Source organism: Cebus imitator, unplaced genomic scaffold (assembly GCF_001604975.1).
Source record: "Cebus imitator isolate Cc_AM_T3 unplaced genomic scaffold, Cebus_imitator-1.0 Scaffold396, whole genome shotgun sequence".
Lineage (NCBI taxonomy): Eukaryota > Metazoa > Chordata > Mammalia > Primates > Cebidae > Cebus > Cebus imitator.
Genome location: NW_016107711.1, coordinates 1,367,609 through 1,389,379, shown reverse-complemented (window position 1 = coordinate 1,389,379; position 21,771 = coordinate 1,367,609). Strand labels below are relative to the sequence as shown.

The following is a 21,771-nucleotide window of genomic DNA, read 5'->3' as shown; positions in this document are numbered from 1 at the left end:
GAGAAGTTTGGCCATTTTATTAGAAAGAGAAATGCTATGTAATATTTTGAAGAAAAGTTCATTGACACTAGAAGAGCTTTTGGAAGCTGGCAGTCTCTGATTGGTGAGTGAAAGGCAGCAGGTAAAACTAGTCTTCAGAGTCACAGCAGGTCATTTCGGCATCTACTTGGTAAAACTAGTCTTAGGGCTACAGCAGGCCTTTTTAGCAGGGAGGCTTATAGAAAATTCAATTCTTGGAGCTGATGCTATGTGCCCTGAGTGATTTTCCCCCCTGTCCCCTCCACTCTGATTTACTTAGTTATGACAAAAATGACCCAATTTGTATAATCAACTTTCACAGAGTCCTATACATATTCTTTTAGGTTCACACCTAAGTTTTTTTAAACAACTATACGTGATATATTTTTAATTTCAGTTTCTATGTGTTTATTGTTAGTATATTGGAATACCATTGACGTCTTAAGTGCATTCACACTGTTTTGCATCTACGGAATTTTTACCATCTTGCAAAACAAACTTTGTGACTTATTAGACAGTAAATCTCCTCCCGACCTCCATCCCTGGCAACTACCATTCTACTTTCCGTCTCCATAAATTTGACTTCTGTAAGTACCATAAATGAGTGGCATCATACAGTATTTTTTTGTGACTGGTTTATTTAACTTAGCATAATTTCTATAAGGTTCATCCATGTTGTAGCAATGTTAGAATTTTACCTCTTTTTTAAAGGTTGTGTGTATAAATCACATTTTATTTATCTGTTCATCCATTGGGTTGCTTCTACCTTTTGGCTATTGTGAATGGTGCTGCTATGAACATGGGTGTCCAATATCTGTTCAAGTTCTTGCTTTGATTTCTTTTGTGTATACCTAGAAATGGCATTGGTGGATCATATGATAATACTATTTTTCTTTTCCCAAAGAACTGCCATACTGTTTTCCATAGCAACTGCACCATTTTACATTCCCAAAAATAGTGCACAGGAGTTCCAGTTTCTCCATATCCTCATCAACACTTACTTTCTGTTTTTGACAGTAGCCATCCCGATAGGTATGAGTTGTGGGTTTGATTTACATTTCCCTAAATGATTAATGCTATCGATCATCTTTTTATGTGCTTATTGGCCATTTATATATCTTCTTTGGAGAAGAAATTTAGTTCTCTAAATATTATGGATATTAATTTTATCAGATGTGATTGCAGTGCAGCTAGTTTTTATGTGGAGTTCTTATATAGTACATTTTTACTTCACCGAACTTGTGTAGTTCTTGGAAGGTTGTTGCTATTTCCTACATAGAATATCATGTCATCTGCAACTAGAAATGGTTTTATTTCTTCCTTTAAGTCTGTCTGCCTTTTAGGTTTTTTTTTCTGCCTTATTGCACTGGCCAGAACTTCTAGCACTATTTTGAATAAAAATGATGAGAGAGAAGACACCCTTGCTTTTTTTCCCATCTTAGGAGGAAAGCTTTCAGTCTCTCACCATTAAGATATTAGCTGTAGAGCTTTCAGAGATGTTTTTTTATCAAGTTGAAGACGTTCCTCTCCGCTCCTCATTTTCTGAGAGTTTTTATCATGAATGGTTGTTGAATTGTGTCAGGTGATTTTTCTTCTTTAAACTGTTAATATGGTAGATAGCATTGATTTGGTCTTTGATACTGAACCAGGCTTGAAGTCTTGAAAGAGGTCCTGCTGGTGATGGTATATGATTCTTCTGTATACTGCTGCGTTCTGTTTTCTAGTGTTTTGTTAAGGACTTCTACATCTATGTTCATAGGGGATACTGGTTTTTAGTTTTCTCTTTTTGTACTGTCTTTGTCTAGTCTAGATTTCTTCCTTTTCTATTCTCTTAAAGGGATTGTATGGAATTGGTTTTAATTCTTTAAATGTTTGTTGGAATTCTCCAGGCCATTCTGGAGCATGAACAAGTGATGGAAGCCTCATTCTCTCTATGCCTTCAGGGCATAGAGATGTTCAGGTTTTTTAATAATAATTATTCTTTATAGGGTACTTATCCATTTCACATTGGCTGAATTATGGCAGTTTGTGTTTTTGAGATTATTTTCTGGGGGGTTTTTTGTTTGTTTTGCTAACAAACAAAACAAAAGCCTTTGTTTTGTAGGTTGCCCCTGTCCTGGTACTTGGGCTAGAGGGAGCCACTGTTTGGGAGATTTTTTGGTCTGTGTGTATTGGCTTTTCAGAGTTGCCAACTTTTTCAGTATTTTGTCTGGAATAGATGAGGCAAAAAGAAAACCCAGGGAATTTATCACTGTGTCATGCCTTAAGTCTCAGAGTCCTCAGCTGGACTACTGTCTTTTCTCACTTTTCAGAGTCTTTATAGGGTTGTTTGATATATTTAGCCCGCACAGATTCACTTTATCAAATTGCAAATAAAATTAAATGGAAATTTGCTAACTTCTAATACCAAAATAGTGAATCAGAATATTGCACTGAGATACAGAGTGACAACTGAGGTTATTTTTTGTATGTTCTTATTTGCATCTGAGTGTCATTCTGTCTATTCTGAAATCTTAGTTGGAGCAGAAGTGAAAAATCCCCATATGAATGAGTTTTCTTGCCTCATTCCTGGTTTGTTAGTAATTCTTTGTCCTGGAGCATTATTTTTAAAGCCAAATGGCAATAAATTGTTAAGACACCCTTAGATTTGTAGACCAATATTTTTAAAGGCTTTCTATATGTCTGAATACATGATGCTGATTTTGTCCACATCATTATTTGTCTGTAGGCCCCACTCACACGTAGTCTGATGGTTCTGCAGTATATTGTGAACATCAGCATATTTTAAACGTCCCTGTGATTTGAATATGCAGCCAGGGCTGAGAAGCACTGCACTGGAATTAAGCTTATTGTGTTTCTTATGTATTTTCTTTGAGAGTCTGGCAGCATTTTTTTCCTGCTGCCTCTTTGACCATGTATTTGTACCGAAAGGTGGATGAACCCTGAGTTGACTTCTCATTGTGGGGTAGGTCCTGGCCTATGGCCAGCACTCCCTGGGGGACTCTGCACCTTCAGAAGTTCCTTCCTGTTTCCAGCAGGAAGTGAACCAGAGAGAACACAGTAAGCTGTGCCCTGCCGGCGACCACCTTATTCTTTCTACCCAGCTTTGGCCCACAGTGGCAAATGGTAAATGTGGCAATAAGCACTCTCTTTAAATAAAGTCTTGTTGATAGAAGTGTGAGTGCTTGGTTGTTCTAAAAAAGTAGCACTATTTTGAGATCGACGGTAATGACAGCTCCTATTATCCTTCTTTAGCACCTATGCCAGACACTTCATGTTTATTCTCCAGCACTTCAACTCTCTAGACAGCTTTTTACCTGAAGCTCTACTAGAAGCAACACATGAAGTGATTATATGCTTGTTATTAGTGGTGATCTGATGTGGAAAGTCACAGTTCTGTAGCACATTCCAGTAAATGTGCAGGTAGCATACTCATCTCCTCCCCTCACTCTGCACAGGTAAGTACCCTTGAAGTTTAGTAGGAAGGCTTTGGGCTGTTTTTCTGTGTAACTGGTTTTACATTTTTTAATTATATCAGTTAAATTTAGACATACAATTTATGTAGTTATAATTAAGTCATACCAAAAATATCCTATGGCTTGTTTTTTACATTAAAATTAGAATATCTTGAAAATCATTCCCCATTGTTTACATAAAGAGCTTCCTCAATCTCTCTCTCTCTCTGTTTTTTTTTTTTTGCTGAAACGGGTAGAGACAAAGTCTTGCTATGTTGCCCGGGCTGGTCTCAAATTCCTGGCCTCAAACAATCCTCTTGTCTTGGCGTCCCAAAGTGTTGGGATTATACTTGTGAGCTACTGTGTAATCCCAGCACTTTGGGATGCCAAGACAAAGTGTCCCAGCCTTTGTAAAAATAAACCATGCCCCCACCTTACTTTACTGTGCCCAGCCTTTGTGAAAATAAACCGCATCTTATCATAGTTGCAGATTTATAGAAAAATTGCAAAGGTATAGTGTAGAACATTCGCATTATCCCACACCCAGTTTCCCCTGTTGTTAATAACTTACTTTTTTTTTTTTTAATTAGTAGACTGTTTTTTTTGAGATGGAGTTTCACTCATGTTATCCAGGCTGGAGTGCAGTGGCGCAGTCTCGGCTCACAGCAACCTCTGCCTCCCGGTTCAAGTGATTCTCCTGCCTCAGCCTCCCGAGTAGCTGGGATTACAGGCATGTGCCACCACACCCAGCTAATTGTTGCATTTTTAGTAGAGATGGGCTTTCTCCATGTTGGCCAGGCTGGTCATGAACTCCTGGCCTTGGGTAACCTGCCCGCCTTGGCCTCCCATAGTGCTGGGATTACAGGTGCGAGCCACTGTGCCTGGCCTAGTAGACTTTTTTTCTTTCTTTCTTTTTTTTTTTTTTTAGCAGCTTTAGGTTCACAGAAGAATTGAGCAGAAAACGCAGAGTTCCCCTGTGCCTTCCAACACCCTTCCCCAACCCCCCGCCCCTGCCATTAACATCTGGCATTGGTGTGCTACATTTGTTACAGTTGATAAGCCAATATTGATCCATTATTATTAAGTAAGGTCCATAGTTTGCATTAGGATATGTTCTTTTTATTTTATTGTTTTCCCAAGACAAGGTCTTGCTCTGTCACCCAGGCTGGAGTGCAGTGTCACAATTCCAATTCAGTGCAATCTCTGCCTCCCAGGTTCAAGCAATTCTCGTGCCTCAGCCTCCCGAGTAACTGGGACTACAGGCGTGTGCCACAGTGCCTGGCTAAGTTTTGTAGTTTTAGTAGAGTGGAGGTTTCAGCATGTTGGCCAATCTGGTCTCAAACTCCTGGCCTCAAGTGATCCACCCACCTCAGCCTCCCAAAGTGCTGGGATTACAGGTGTGAGCCACCATGCCCAGCTGTATACGTTCTTTGTGTTGTACATTCTCTGGGTTTTACCAGGTGTCTAATGACATGTATGACATGTATCATACAGAGGAGACTCACTGCCCTAGGAATCCCCTGTTCTCAGCTGTTTATCCTTCCTTTCCGCACCTCCATGCTATGGCAACCACTGATTCTTTTTCTGTCTACATAGTTTTACCTTTTCTAGGATGTCATAAAATTGGAAACAAACAGTGTAGAGCCTTTCCAAATTGGCTTTCTTCATTGTATGCATTTAAGGTTCTCCCATATCTTTTTGTGGCTTGATAGTTCATTTCTTTTTATCGCTGCATAATATTCCATTAGGTATAGTACCAGAGTTTATCTGTTTACCTATTGAAGGACATATTGGTTGTTTCCATTTGTTCACAATTGCGACTAAAGCTGCTGTAAACATTTTTTGTGTGTATTTTTGAATAGACGTGTTTTCAACTCATTTGGATAAATACCAAGAAGCTTGATTACTAGATCATATGGTTATTACATATTACATTACTGATGAGAAGTCTCCTCTTTGGTATACTTTTAGGTTTTCAGTTTTGCTATTATAAACCATACCTTTAAATATACATCCTTTTGCATATATACTAACATTTCTACAGGACAGATTCCTAAAAGTGGGGTTGCTGTGGTAAAAGTAATGTAAATTTGCCTCTGAAAGGCAAATTGTACACTACAGTGTCCTACCCTCACCTCATAAACAGTAAGTCTTCAGTTAACATCAGTAATAGGTTATTGGAAATGGTGACTTTAAGCAAACTAATATATAATGAAATCAATTTTATCATAGGTTTAATTAATATAAACAAAAAGTAAGATCCTACAGAACTCAAAAGTATACCCAAACTTTTAAAAACTAAAACGCTTCTAAAGTTAAACAGTGAAATAAATGTGAGCTATGTGTACATTTAGGAAAGATTTGTAAAAGTTAATAATTATATACCCAGTGATTCCAGTTCTAAGTGTCAAGAGACCAGAACCTATCCCCATAGCTCAGGGCACAAAGTAGAACCAGTCCTCAACAGGACACCATCCCATCGCAGGGCACACACACGCTCACCATGCTCACTCACACTGAGACCATTTAAACCCACTAGTTCACCAAATGTGCACATCTTCGAGATGTGGCCGGAAACTGGAGTACCCTGAGAAAATTCACACAGACGTAGGGGAGTGAGCAAACACCATACAGTAGCCCTGGCCAGAGATAGATTTTTTTTCATCAATGTTACAGTGAAGTGAGCAGTGAAACAACATTATCTGAGAACCTGCTGTGGGATTTGGAGGCCAGACTTAAACATGGTCATTGATTCTATACATGGTAGTTGAATCTACAGCATGGATGAAATGTCCTAGGGAGAAAGTGTAGGACAATGAGAGGAGGACCTAGAAAAGGACACTACTTAACTTCCAACATTTAATTGTCAGGTAAAGAAGGGAGAAGTCAGTCAATGAAAAAGGATTGCCCTGGGGTGAGAGAAAACCCAAGATACATAGTGTCAGGAAAGCTGAAAGCAGAGTGGGTTTTAAGGAGGATGACATGGTTTTCAGTTACGCTTTGCTGAAAGTGATGAAGACAGAAATGTATCCATTTTGTTTGAGAACAAGGGGACCCCTTTGACTTCAGTGAACAGAGCAGAGGTGACTGGGCCAAGATATAGTTTGAAATAGATTGTAGAGTGAGTGGGAGGTGAGGGAATGGTCGTTAAGTAAATATTCTTTAGAGAAGGAAAGAAAAGTACAGTGAGATGACTGGAGGATAAATAGGGTTTACAGAGTTTGTTTGTCCCAGATGGCAGCCTCAAGCTTTTGTAAAAGTTAGTGAAAAGGAATTAATACAGAGAAAAATTGATTATAAGAGATGCTGTAATTTACAGAGATTATACACAGATTAGGCTGAGATCAGGAATGAGGAAGAAGATGGATTTCTAGATTGAGACTTGCATTGTAAAGAAAGGAGTTTGGGAGGCAGGGGTAGGGAAGTCAGAAAGGGGATCCTCTTCAGAAATTAGAGCACCCAAAATTTCCCAGCAAATTTGGGTTACACTGCAGGCATGCCTTAGAGATATTTGTTTGGCTCCAGACCACTGTTATAAAGCAAGTCACACAAATTATTTGGTTTCCCAGTGCATATAAAAGTCAGGTTTACACTGTGCTGTGGTCTATTAAAAGTGCACAATAGAATTATGTTTTTTTTTAAAAAAAAGCCATCCTACATAGCTTAATTTAAAAATGCTTTATTTCTAAAAAATTCTAATGATCATTGGAGCCTTCAGTAAATCATAATGTTTTTGCTGATAAAGAGTTTTGCCTTGATGTTGACTAATCACAGGGTGGTGCTTGGTTAAGGTTGATAGATGTCTTTGTTTGTTTGGTGTTGCTATAAAGGAATATCTGAGGGTGGGTAGTTTATAAAGATGAGGTCTAGGGTTCTGCAGGCTGTGCAAGAAGCTTGGCACTGGCACCTGCTCGGCTTCTGATGAGGGCCTCAAGCTGCTCCCACCCATGGTGGAAGTTAAAGCAGAGCCATGGCATGTGCAAGGATCACATGGCAAGAGAGTAAGCAAGATTACATGGCAGGCTGTTCTTAACAGCCAGCTGTTGTGGTAACTAATAGAATGAGAACTCCCCTCTCCTGCCCCAGGGCATTAATCTGTGAATGAGGGGCCCACCCCCATAACCCAGACACCTCCCACTGGGCTGCACCTCCAACACTGGGGATTAAATTTCAACGTGATGTTTGGGAGGACAAACATAGGAACTATAGCAGGGTGGCTGTGGCAATTTCTTAAAGTAAGACAACAAAGAACTTTGCTGCATCAGTTAACTCTTTCATTCACAAAAGAGTTCTCTGTAGCACAAATGCTGTTTGATAGCAGTAGAACTTCTTTCCGTCCTCTGGTGTCAGTCCTCTCAAATCTTGCTGCTGATTTATCAACTAAGTTTATCTAATAGTCCAAGTTTTCTGTTGTCGTTTCAACCATGTTCACACCATCTTCACCAGAAGTAGATTTTGTCTCAAGCAGTCGCTTTCTTTGCTCTTCCATAAGAAGCAACTCCTCCTCCAGGCAAGTTTTCTCATGAGATTACAGCATTTTGTCACATCATTAGACTCTATTTCTATTTCTGATTGTTGTACTCTTTTGACCACAGCTGCAGTAACTTCCTCCACTGAAGTCTGAAACCCCTCCAGGTCATACATGAGGTTTGGAATCAACTTCTTCCAAATGTCTGTTCATATTGATATTTTTACTTCCTCCCATGAATCATAAATGTTCTGAATGGCATTTAGAATGGTGAATCCTTTCCAGAAGGTTTTCAATTTACTTTGCCCAGATATATCAGAGGAATCACTTCTGTGGCAGCTATAGCCTTGTGAAATATATTTCTTAACTAATAAGACTTGAAAATTGAAACTACACCTTGATCCATGGGCTTCAGAATGGTTATTGTGTTAGCAGGCACAAAAACAACATTGATCTTGTATAACTCCATCAGAACTCTCTGGTAACCAGGCACATTGCCAATGAGCAGTATTTGGTAAGGAATCAGAAAAACTGAGCAGTAGGTCTCAACAGTGGGCTTAAAATATTCAGTAAAATATGCTGCAAATAGAACTTTTCTGTAGGCAGATATGCTGTCGTGTAGGCTTTGTTGTTCCATTTGTAAAGCACAAAATTTATCATAATTCTTAAGGGCCCTTGGGTTTTCAATATGGTGAATGAGCATTGGCTTCAACTTAAAGTCACCTGCCATGAAAGTCCTAGACGGCAGCTTCTTCCAGTAGAAGGCTGTTTCATCTGCATTGAAAATCTCTTGTTTAGTGTAGCCACCTTCTTGATGATCTAGGCTAAATCTTCTGGGTAATTTGCTGTAGCTTCTGCATCAGCACTTGCTGCTTCACCTTGTACTTTTATGTTATGGAGATGGCTTCTTTCTTTAAACCTCATGAGTCAACCTCTCCTAGCTTCCACCTTTTCTTCTGCAGTGTTCCTACCTCTCTTAGCCTTTAGTGAATTGAAGGGAGTTTAGGGCCTTGCTCTGAATTAGGCATTGGCTTAAGGGAATGTTGTGGTTGGTTTGATCTTCTATCCAGATCACTAAGACTTTCTCCATATCAGCAATAAGGTTGTTTCACGTATCATTCATGTGTTCACTAGATTAGCACTTTTTATATCCTTGAAGAACTTTTCTTTTGTATTTGCAACTCGGCTGTTTGGCACAAGAGGCCTAGTCATCAGCCTGTCTCAGCTTTCAGTGTACCTTCATCACATGTTTAATCATTTCTAGCCTTTAATTTAAAGTGAGACATGTGACACTTAGAGGCCTTTTAGGCCTAAGTTATTAATTGGCCTAATTTCAATATTGTTGTGTTTCAGGGAGTGGGGAGGCTCAAGGACAGGGAGAAAGACAGCAGAAGGGCAGGTCTGTGAGGCAGTCAGAACACACACAGCATTTATTAATTAAGTTTGCTGTCTTACATGGGCACAGTTTGTGACACCCCAAAACAATTACAGTACTTAAAAATCAGTGATCACTGATCATAGAATCACCATAACAGATGTAGTAATGAGAAAATTTGAAATATTTGTGACACGATAAACTGCTACACTAAGTGTAGCAAAATGAGATATGTTTTTATTTCCTGTAGTAGAGCCTGCCTCCCTAGGAAAACCAATACTGTTGTAAGAAAAGTGAATGTGTATTTGCCCCTAAGATTAATACTGTAGTTTCTAATTTAATTTTATGCTCCAGGAAATTTTTAGAGGTATTGTTACTTAAAGGTACTTTTGGAAGTCTCTAGCTTAATTCTCCTGAAGAATCAAAGATCAACCTAATGTCAGATTCATTCTTTGGAAATTAATATTATGACTCCCTTCATTGTAAATCGGAATTTGTCTTTGTGACCTAAAGAGGTTGCCTATCAATTTACCATCATGGTAATAGCTTTTCTGACCTGTGAAATATGGTAGAATTTAAAGCTGTTAATTTAAGATAAAAAACGTATGGACAAAATGAACGTAATAGATCCTAAGATAAACTGATTCAGTATATTTGATAATTTAAAAAAATTATTAGCTATACATGTATTTGCTTATATTAAGTCTAATACCTTCTTTGTCCTTGTTTCAGGACCCTATCCTATTTAACACTTTTATTCTTATTTTGATAGCTACATTTCCAGTTACTGTGTAACTGGTAAGGATCACTTAACATATCAGAAGAAAAGAAACAGAATATGAAAATACTTCAGTAGGCTGGAATGATAAGAATATGTCAGAACAAAATTTAACAATGAAAAAAGTACAAATGCGGTGCTTGGGTTTCAGAATACACACAAATATGAGGGAATATGATGGGAAGCTGAAAACACCATTTAGCACTAGCATTTTGATATGGTTTGGCTCTGTGTCCCCCCCAGATGTCATCTTGTAGCTCCCATAATTCCCACATGTTGTGGGAGGGACCCAGTGGGAGATAATTGAATTATGGGGCAGGTCTTTCTCATGCATGATAGTGAATGGGTCTCACAAGATCTGATAGTTTTAAAAATGAGAGTTGCCCTGCACAAGCTGTCTTTGCTTGCCATCATCCATGTAAGGCGTGACTTTGCTCCTCCCTGCCTTCTGCCATGATTATGAGGCTTCCCAGCCACGTGGAACTGTAATTCCAATTAAACCTCTTATTATTATTATTATTATTATTTTGTAAATTACTGAGTCTTGGGTATGTCTTTATCAGCAGTGTAAAAACAGATCAATACACAACATTTTTTATTTTTACATTTCAAATTTACAGAAAAATGACAAGAATAATACGAAGAACATATGCATACCCTTCACTCAGACTTCCCAGTTGTTGCCATGTTACCATATTTGCCTTATCACTTCTTCTGTTTTACTCTGTATTTTCTTCTAAACCATTTGAGAATAAGTTTCTGATACATTGCATCATTTTCCTTCAGTATCCCAGTGTGTATTACCTGAAAACAAGGACACTTTTGTTTACGTTACTAGACATGGCTGTCAAAACCAGTAGCATTGAGATATTACTACCATCTAATCCACACAACCCTGTACAAATGTTACAGATTTTCCCTATAACTTCCTTCATAACACAAAAATGCATACACACATACACAAGGTTACTTTACTTTTCTCTCTTTTTTTTTAGACCCAAGGTTCAAGTGAGGATCTCGTGTTGCATTTATCGTTGTGTCTTTTAGGCTCCTTTTGTCTAGAACAATACCATAGTATATGCTTGTCTTTTGTTACTTCGATATTTTTGAAAAATCCAGTCACTTTGTAGAGTAGTTCTTAATTTGTGTTCATCAAATATTTCTTCATAATTAGATTCAGGTCATGTAGTTTTGGCGAGAACACCCTAGAAGTGTTGCTGGGTTTGTACTGCATCATTTCAGCAGGTGTGTGATGTTAATTCATCTCTCTGCTGTGACTTGAATTTTTATCACTTGGTCAAGTGGAATGTATCAGGTGTTTCCACTGTAAAGTTGATAAGTACTTTGTACATGTTAATAAGTAATTAGTAAATATTTTGTAGAAAGCTCTCTTGAGATGGTATAAAAATCCTGTTGTGTCAAACTAATACCTGCTAGTTTTTGCATCTACTGATAATTCTTGCCTCAATCATTTATTTCTGAAATGGCTGCCAAATGATGACTTTTTAATTCTATCACTACTTTTACTTTTATTAGTTGGTATTCTCCCATAAGGAAAAGCAGTCCTCTTTCCCTGTTTGTTGTTTATATTGGCATTGACTCATGTAATCTCGTTTTAATCAATGTGTTATAAATACCGTTACTTTTCATTATTTATTTTGAATGCTCAAATTGTCTCAGATTTGACCAGTAGGAGCTTTATCAGGGTGACTCATGTTTTCGTTTGACCCATCATTCTTTGAGCACTTCCTTCCTGCACAAAATATTTCAGACTCATCTTATACTTTCCCTGCCTCAGTTCTGTAATCAGTCACTTCTCTAGGCAGCCCTAGTTCTTTTTCTTGGAGAGTAATATTTGTAATACAAGATGTGAGTAATAGGTATGCTCATTGCCACTGGGGTTTCATTGTTTCTAAGCCCTCTCAGCAGACAGATCTAGGCAATATATGTGAGTTTACACACACACATTTATATCTACTTGCGTATCTGTATGTCTACATCAGTGTATAAAAATCACGAGTTTTTCACTAGTATCTGAAATTTTAATCCATCACAACAGTTTGACCTAGTCTTCTTTTCTTCCATACCTGTAGCTCCATTCTCTGACAAAGAAATCTGGGCTCCCCCTTTTTCTCAGCCTATTTATTTATATGCTCAGTTCCCTTGTGTGTAACTAATTTCTTGACCACATGGGCCAGAATTGGCCCAGTCCTACCAGCCTGAGCTCGCAAACGTCTCTTTGGCCCCAGCCCTAGCACATAAACCAACTTCCTTATCATTTTTGAGAAATTCTGTAATAGCATGTTTTGCATGTTTTAATTTACATTTCTTTCATTATATTTTGTGAGTTTTTAAGCCCAGCCTTTATTAGGATAAAGATAAATGGTGAGATAGGAAGTGTCTAAGATGAGTATTTAGAGGTCAAAACATAAAATAGAAGTTTGAGAGTCCTTATTCATCATCATAAGAGAGATTTTATTAGCATTTTGCTTGGCCAGTAGAGATCCTACCAGCAGTGTGTGTACTGAGGTGATAAAGTTGATGTGATATTTTTGTATGCAGTTGCCTGATTTTTGCATTATCCTTCTGCCTTTGTCTGATGAGCTTTTATAGGACTTTGATACCAAATATCCATAATATCAAAAATAATCTGGAGTTTTTTGTGGCTAGAATCATTTTGATAAATTATATGTTTTATATATATGTTATATATATATGTTTTATATTTATATATACTTTTAGGAGCCATAGTTATTTTTAATCAACATCATATCATGATTTTTTTCCTTTGAAAAATTATATTTTAGCCATGCTAGTTCAGCAAGAAAATGAAATAAAAGGCGTTCAGATTGGAAAGGAAGAAGTAGCACTGTCTCTATTTGCAGATGATATGATCTTGTACGTAGAAAATTCTAAAGAATGTGAAGAACTATCAAATGTAATAAATGAGTTCCACATACACAGAAATCAATTTTATTCCTACACACTTAAACAATGAGCAGTTTAAAAATGAAATTGTCAACAATTGCATTTACAGTAGCATCAAAATAAAATTGTTCAGAATAAATTTATCAGAGCAATGCAAAAAATTATATTCTGAAAAATATAAAACATTCTTGAAAGTACAGAAGATCTAAATTAGTGAAAAAAAAAATCTCATGTTCATAGATCAGGAGACTTAATATTGTTAAGATGGTAGTATGCCTCAAATTCATTTACAGATTCAGAGCGGTGATCTAGTAAAATCCCAGTTGGGTTCCCTGCAGAAACTGACTGTCATAAAATCCACATGGAAATTAAAGGAATCCAGGATAGCCAAAACAATCTTTAAAAAGAATGATTTGACTATGTGGTCCTGGCATACAGGCAGGCATACAGATCTGGACTAGAATTGAGAGTCCAGAAATAAACCCTCATGTTTATGGTCAGTTAGTTTTCAAAAAGGATGCCAAGACAATTTAGTGAAAGGATATAGCCTTTACAACAAATGGTTCTGGGTCTTTCAAAGAAAATGAAATTGGCTCCCTATTTCACACCATCTACAAAAATTAACTCAAAATGTGTTGGACCTAAATATAAGACCTAAAATTATAAAATTCTTAGAAATATACATTGGAGTAAATCTTAATAAGCTTGGATTAGGCAGTTTCTTAGATATGATATAGAAAGCACAAGCAACAAAAGAAAAAAATAGATAAATTGGACTTCATCAAAATTTAAAACTTCTGTCCTTTCAGAGACCCAGTCGAGAAAGTGAAAAGATAATTCACAGAATGAGAGAGTGTATTTCCAAATAATGCATCCAATAAGGATCTAGTAACCAGAATATGTAAAGAACTCTGACAACTCAATAAAAAACAACCCAATTAAAAATAGGCAAAGGACTTAAATAGACATTTCAAAGGAGACATATGAATGGGGAATAAGCACGTGAAAAGATGCTCAACATCATTAGCTATTGGGGAAATGCAAATCACAATCACAAAGATACTGCTATGCACCCACTAAGAAGGCTGCAGTCTAGAAAGCAGCTAGTAACAGTGCTAATGAGGATATGGAGAAATTGGAACCTTTGTATACTGCTGGTGGGAATCTAAAATGATGCAGCCACTTTGGAAAACAGTCTGGCAGTTCTTCAGTATGTTGACTACTAATAGATCTGATGGTTGCACAACTCTGTGAATAAACTAGAAATCCTTGGTTTGTGTAATTTAAATGGGTGAATCACGTGGTATGTAAATTATATCACAATAAAGCTGTTATTAAATGACATTTTTCAAGCTTAGAGATTTCTTAGTTTTCATTTTGACCAAAAATATTCTGAGTGAAATTACTAACAACAGCATTACTTTGTAGAATATGAAAATGCGTAATTCTCTGAGCTGGAGTCCCAAAGTAATTTCTGAGCCTCCACCAAATAAATGGGCTTGAGCTGGGAGCCTCGTTATTTCTATCATGACAGCTCTGCATTCCTTGGCTTAGCCTTTTGCTGTCTTACACTGAAAAGCTTCCTTTCACCCTCTCTTCTCACCTTTCCTGTCACCTCCCTCATAAAGATTAAAACGTATTCTAAATCATATTTGACTTTGAACTTGCAGAGTTGCGTTTTTGTAGAGTATTTCTCCCTCTGTCATACATTTGTTGAAAATTTTAAATTCTTTCATTAAATCAGTTTTGCCCAGTTGTCTTCAGCTATCTGCCATTTACATAAGTATCTTCCTTATGTAGATAAATCTTAATAAGCTTGGATTAGGCAGTTTCTTAGATATGATATAGAAAGCACAAGCAACAAAAGAAAAAAATAGATAAATTGGACTTCATAAATAAGTAGGTAACTTATTTATGTAATAATGCTGTAGAAGTAAATAATGAAGTTAAGAAAATCGACTTTCATTATCTTTTAGAAAGCCTAGAAGTTATAAAGTCTCTCTAAGAATAACAAATGAGTTAAATCCTCATAAGAAGGAGAAGTAAAGCTTTGATCTCTAGATTCTTGTCCTTTGAACGTACCTGTGAGGCGCAGTTCATCTCCCGTGAATAAAAAGTTGGGGGAAAAAATCCAAGTAGTTGTTGCCCACGAGTTTTCCTGGAAGATTAGAATTTCATGGAGTTGACAGCATATTTGTATCACTAGTGATCAAATACTCATCTCAGAAGAGAGTTTGTAGGATTGCCTTTGGTTTTTATTTTATGAAATTAGATTGTGATACATCAGAGACAGGAAAAGTGGAAGAAGTTCTAGTTGAAACATATTTCTAAGACATCTCAGTAAGCTGGGAATTTTTCTTAGATGAAATGGCACATGGTCTTTAATCTCCGAATGGCTTATTTTTCTATTATCTTCAAGGTCACCTAAGGAAAGGCCTGTTGTGCTGTGTGGGTTTAGCTATAGAGATTTTTGTCTACAAGCACTGATGACATTGATTAGGCAGCAACAAAAGATTATTATAAAAGGGTTTTGTAAGGATTTAGGGTGGATTTTTTCCTTTAGTATATAAATCATAATTTATTGTTAATGGCTGAAGTATCTGATAGGATGTTTTTGCTTAGGTTTTATATTAATTATGTAGAATATGCTAAGAATTGGAATCTGCCTTTCTTAGGAACATAACTAAATGATTATAAGACCACAGGATGTTAAGCCCAGAAGACAAAAGTATGTTTTGTTTTTCTCAAGTTTCTCAAGTAGCTTCTCAAGTTAATATATTACACCCACTGAAGGGGTAATTTGATGTTGTTTAACTTAAGGTATGGCTCGAATGTTGTCCAGAACTATATTTGAATATTTAAATGCATTTTATGAAATTGTTAAAATGCTGGTAACTCAGATGGAGGTTTGTTGAGGGGAAGAGGAACTGTAGAAACGAGGGTTCTACGTAGGGGGCTGACATCACTCTACTTTGTTTATTTCTGTGTTATTTGAATTTTACAACAGGGATTACTTTGATGACTAAAAATGATGTAAAATTAAAAATTAATATCATTATTATTGAATAGTCATTAATTAATTGATAACTAATTCCAAGACAATTTTGAGTTCATTCAGTTTGATAGATTGAGTTTTTAAAAATGTATAGTGTATCTTTCCTTTGTTTCTGTCACTGTGTGTCTTGTTGGTCTGCGTTCCCTGTTTCTAAGGCACTGCAGTTGTAGCTTGATTTCTTTGGGTAGGGAGAATTCTAAATTTGAGTTACAATTAAAGGTTTTTTTAGGTGAGGAAAGATAGGCTTTAGTATTCATTTTTAAAGAGAAACTAAATGTTTTTATTTGCTTATATATCTCAGTATACCTTCCTGATTGAATAAATTGCTTCTGACAGAATGTACAAATTAAGTTTGAATTAATGTAACTACAGAATTAGATATAGTCTTACCTGAGTACTGAGGAGTTTGTGAAATGTTAGAACCTGGTATATTGGGTATGATGAACATTAACCCAGGGAAGCAGTTAGGTTTGAAGGAATGTAAGGGCAGGAACTTGACAGATGCTGATAACACATATTATTAGATGTTTCTGTGGCATTTTTATAGTCAAAGTGTGTTGATGGGAAAACTAAAGAATTTGGGGCAGTTGACAAAATTAAGTCATTTTTTAGTAAATTAATTTAAAAGTTTCCATTAAGTTTCAGCATAATCTGTGAGTTGGCAATAGAATTAGCACCACATTACTTGCAATATTAAACAACAGTAACAACAATTCTACCAGTTTCTGAAGGATTTGAACACTAAGACTAAATATATTTGGATTTCCAAGTGACTTGGATTTATTAACATTGAAGAGAATGAGAGGATTTTAGAATTCATGAGTATCACTTTTTTATAATTATGTATGACATTAAAAGGTGAATCTTGATACCTACTTTATAAGATACTTTTTTTATTATGCATTTGACAACTTTGATCCAGAACAATTCTAGGCCTCAGAAATATTTGGAGTTAAAATATATGTATATTGAACTTGATTAATTTCTGTGCCCTAGCTCTATGAAAATGCTGTAAATTAATTTAGAAGTATAGGAGACTTAATTAGATACATTCGTTAACAGATAAATATCAGTGGTATCATTAAGCCAGTTTGGAATTCAGTGGTTGAAACGTAGATATTGTAGTGTTTCCAAAAAATATGACAGTTGTCATTTTAGAGCTTTTTCATGTGATCTCAATAAATGGAATGGAAGTATATATTTTGACAAATGAAACAAAATTTCTGCTGTCTACAAGGAATACACTTTAAAATAATTAATGTAAATTATACATAATGGTAGGTTTTTTCATAATCTTGTATTTTTATTTTTATATGTCATACCAGAAAAGAGTAAAAATTAGAAGATGACATTTTATTTTAGGTAAAATGACATATCAGATCTCATATTTTTATTTGCTAGAGTGTTTCATTTATTGGTATCTTAAAGTATGTCTGTCCTCAAATATTTTAGGATAATGATTTAATCTGTTAAGCATCGTTCTAGATAGTTAAATATAAACATACTTTAAAATTCCAATTTAAAAAATTCAGGGGCCGGGCGTGGTGGCTCACGCCTGTAATCCCAGCACTTTGGGAGGCCGAGGCGGGTGGATCACGAGGTCAAGAGATTGAGACCATCCTGGTCAACACGGTGAAACCCTGTCTCTACTAAAACTACAAAAAATTAGCTGGGCATGGTGGCGCGTGCCTGTAATCCTAGCTACTCAGGAGGCTGAGGCAGGAGAATTGCCTGAACCCACGAGGCGGAGGTTGCGGTGAGCCGAGATCGCGCCATTGCACTCCAGCCTGGGTAACAAGAGTGAAACTCCGTCTCAAAAAAAAAAAAAAAAAATTCAGGGTTTTAGATTTAGAAAATTTTGTTGTTTTGCCAGTGTTCTTGCCATTTTTTTCACTTGCTGATTTCACCAGCCTTCACTTTTTTGTTTGTATTAGACTCTAAACATGCTTGAATCTGCCTTTTTCCTGCTAGAAGCATTTAGATGGTGGAGATTGTTCTTCATGTTGCAGCATGCACACATTAAAATGTCCAAAATGGACAGCAGGAACCAAGGTGCTGCCTCTTCCTTTGTCATTTACCCCGGTAAGGGATGTCATAACCTGGTGCATGTTAAATATTTAATTGTTTCAAACTATGTGAACTTTCCTCTTTGGTTGGATAGAGTAATTCATAAGAAACAACACATATTTTGAAATTCATATGTGTATCAGGTTCTAACCAGGAACACACAAACCACTTCAAGTATTTACAACAGAGAAAAATTAATGCAGGGAGTTGGTGATAACAGACAGTGGTGTTGCTGAGAGCCAAGCAAGGCACGGAAAGGTAACCCAGAGATTAGCAATAGCAGGAAGCTACTGCCACCCTGGGCTGAGGAGGAAAGGGGGCTGAGGGGTCAGGGCTACCCAGAACTGACAACTTCAAGAGCGGCTAGACCATCTTCCAAAAAGCAGAGCCACAGAAGAGAGAGGAGAGGTTTGGGGTGGAAATGCCCTTGCTTCCCTCTCCCAGCTCCAGTACCTTGTTACTGTCTGAACCCAGTCAGAGATCAGCTGAGCCTGCAGGAACCAGCCTCCTGCAATACGGAGCAGAACAGGTGGAAGGCAAGGAACAGAACTGAGGGCAAAGCAGGCGCAGGGTGAAACAGCGATATTGAGGAGGTTCCTTCTCTTGACAGTTTATGTCTATCTTCATCTTGATCCCCTTTGAATATGTCCCTGGACAAATTGAAAATAGGAAACGACATTGGCACTCAGCTCTGTGGATGTGAAGGCCCTCTGGCTGGCATCCTGGGTGTTCCTTTCTCCTCAGCCTTCCATGCCTTCCCAAGCTGGTTCTCAATGAAGGACTGTGGTCTTCTCTGCCAGTGTAGAACTTCTTTTTGGCTAACAGCACATGGTTAGCTTACATCTCCTGATAGAAACCTCTAAACAGGTATAGGATGTAGTCATTTGTGGGATGCCACATTCTCTAAGATGATTGAGATCAGCTAGCCTGTGAAATAAATTCATACAGTGGAAACACTCATTTAGATATCAGAAGAATAGTGTTATGCCTGTCAATAGTGTTATGCCTGCTCAATCTGAAATTGAGCTTGGATGATTTATCCTCATTAGTTAATTAATGTCTTTTTAGAGAAAGCATTGACTGTTGAGGAAGAATAAACTATTAATATCATTGCTACGATACAAAACAATAAGGGATGTAATGTAACTGAAGTATTCAAAGCGTAGAGCCTTGTATGAAGTGGACACCCAGTAAAATGTTTGGTTAAATTTGTAGTGAATCTGCTATGAAAAGGTGATCATTGGCTTTGAGAAGTAGTTATGAGAGTTTATAGCTGGAAGACTAAGACATCTCCAAAGACAATCCTGTTGATTTATAGAAAAGGCAACTGGCATTTCTGTTTTCATTTTCAGGAGATTCGAACTTAGAAAAGAAATAAAATGCTTAAATCAACCTTAAAAAACAACTATTTTTTAGATTATAAAAGTATTAGAGAATATCAAAAAATAGTGTGTGTGTGTGTGTGTGTGTGTGTGTGTGTGTGTGTCCCAGTGTAAAGTCTATAATTAATTCTCCCAGAGATTGATTCAGCAAATATTTATGGAGCCTCTACTGTGTGCCAGGTAGTGTTCTAGGCACTGGGGAAATATTAGCAGGCAACACAGTTGAAATATTTCTTCTTATGTCATTTTATTCCTAATGGAAAGGGAAATAGGCAGTAAATATGTGTGTCCGGTGGCAGTAAGTGCTGTGAAGAAAGATGAAGGAGGATTAGAATGAGTTTCTTCCTATTTTATGGGGGACCAGGGAAACCCTCTGAAAGTGATCAGTGTAATAGAGGGTAAGCTGTCTGGTGCTCTGGGGAAGAGGGTAATTCTGGGCAAAGGGAAGGCTTAGCAATAAGTTCTGTTAACAGGCTGACATATACATCTCCAGATTTTTTTTCCTATATGTATATTGGACTTTTAAATAAAATAACTATTTTTTAATAATGTGCCTACTTTTTCCTTTCTCTTGACAGTCTGTCTCCTGTTGTGTTTTTAACAGTGTGTATAACGTTTCATTCTGTGGATATACCTTAACTCTTTACCTGCTTCTCCATCAGTGGACACTCAGGCTGTTTCCAGTTTCTAGTATTAGAGAGCGTTGCCATAAACAGCCTCATACATGCATGGAAATACTTGTGTGGGTATTTCTCTAGGACAATGGTTCTCAACCAGCCTTAAAAAACTTAAGGAAATACTGAAGCTCAGGTCCCACTCAGACCAATTTTTAAATTAGGGTCTCTGGGGAGGGGATTGGGCTTTCGTATTTTTCAAAATCTCAGATGATTGCAATATGTAGTCAGGCTTGAGAGCCACTGCTGTAGGATTGTTCTGAGAAGTAAACTGGCTGAGTCAGTGATAAAAAGCTTTGTACATTTTAGAAGATGCTGTAACATTATTCTCTACTCCTTAGGATTAGGAGCGACTGCCAGTAATAGAGATAATATTGGCTTAAACAAAATAGTTTATTTGTAATGTAAATATCTAGACATAAGCAGCCCTGAGCTGGTATGGCAGTTTTGTTTCCTGAAGTCCTCATTTGCCCAGGTTCCTTCCAGCTTTTGTTTTGGCTGAACTGAAAGTAAGCTCTTAGCCTGAACTCCAGGTAGAGGGTAGGGATCCTGCCATGATGTCCACGTTCCAGGCAACAGAATGAAGGAAAGGTTGAAAATGAAAGTGGCAAAAGGCACAGGTCAGCTATCCTTTGCAAAAGATGCCCAGAAACTTCCACAAAACACTTTCACTTGTATCCCATTGGCCAGAACTTGGTCATGCAGCCACACCCAGCCACAGAAAGGCTGGGAAACAGACTTTCGTCTGGGTGACCTGTGTGCCCTGAAGAAAACCAGAGCTGGTTTCATGTGAAAGAGGAGAAGGACAGATGGTGGCAGCCACCAACAGTCTCTTCCACATCTTCCATGAAAGCATCTGCCCTCCTACCTAAGACTAGGAGTGTGCATCGTCCAGACCTGGTCAGTCACAACTGTGGAGTCAGCCAAAAGCTTCAGTGCAGATTAAAACTTCAGATAATATGTTGGTACAGGGAGAGGCAAAACAGACTTAAGTCAGATGTAGGAACGATGCTGGAGAGCTGTAAACTTTATCATTTGCCAGAAAATAAAACAGGTGCAGGAGGCCAGTGTTTTAATTCCCATACTTCTTTGTCTCTGCTTGATTTCAGCTATCATCCTGGAAGGTCTTTATCACCTTCAGCATGGTAGTTGTTACTTAATTGCTAACATACCCAAGTTTGTGTTAATGTTAATGCTGCGCACCCTTATTTGAACATACTGATCAAAGACATCCTAATACATATTTATGTTTTAAGTTAAAAAATTTAAAATTAAGAAATGAAGGCTAGGCTGGGCATGGTAGCTCACGCCTGTAATCCCAGCACTTTGAGAAGCCGAGGCAGTTGGATCACGAGATTAGGAGTTTGAGACCAACCTGACCAACATGGTGAAACTCCATCTCTACTAAAAAAAAATATATATATATAAAAATTAGCCAGGCATGGTGGTGCGCACGTGTGTGTAGTCCCAGCTACTTGGGAGGCTGAGGCAGGAGAATCACTTGAACCTGGGAGGCGGAGGTTTCAGTGAGCTGAGATTGTGCCACTGCACTCCAGCCTGGGCAACAGAGC

At 37.5% G+C, this 21,771-nt stretch overlaps 1 protein-coding gene across 11 annotated transcripts in view; it reads left to right on the top strand.

Annotated features, from left to right (window-relative positions):
- Positions 1-21,771, top strand: part of ATE1 (arginyltransferase 1) — a 157,046-nt gene that overhangs the window by 133,954 nt on the left and 1,321 nt on the right. The gene's annotated exons all lie outside the window — the stretch shown is intronic.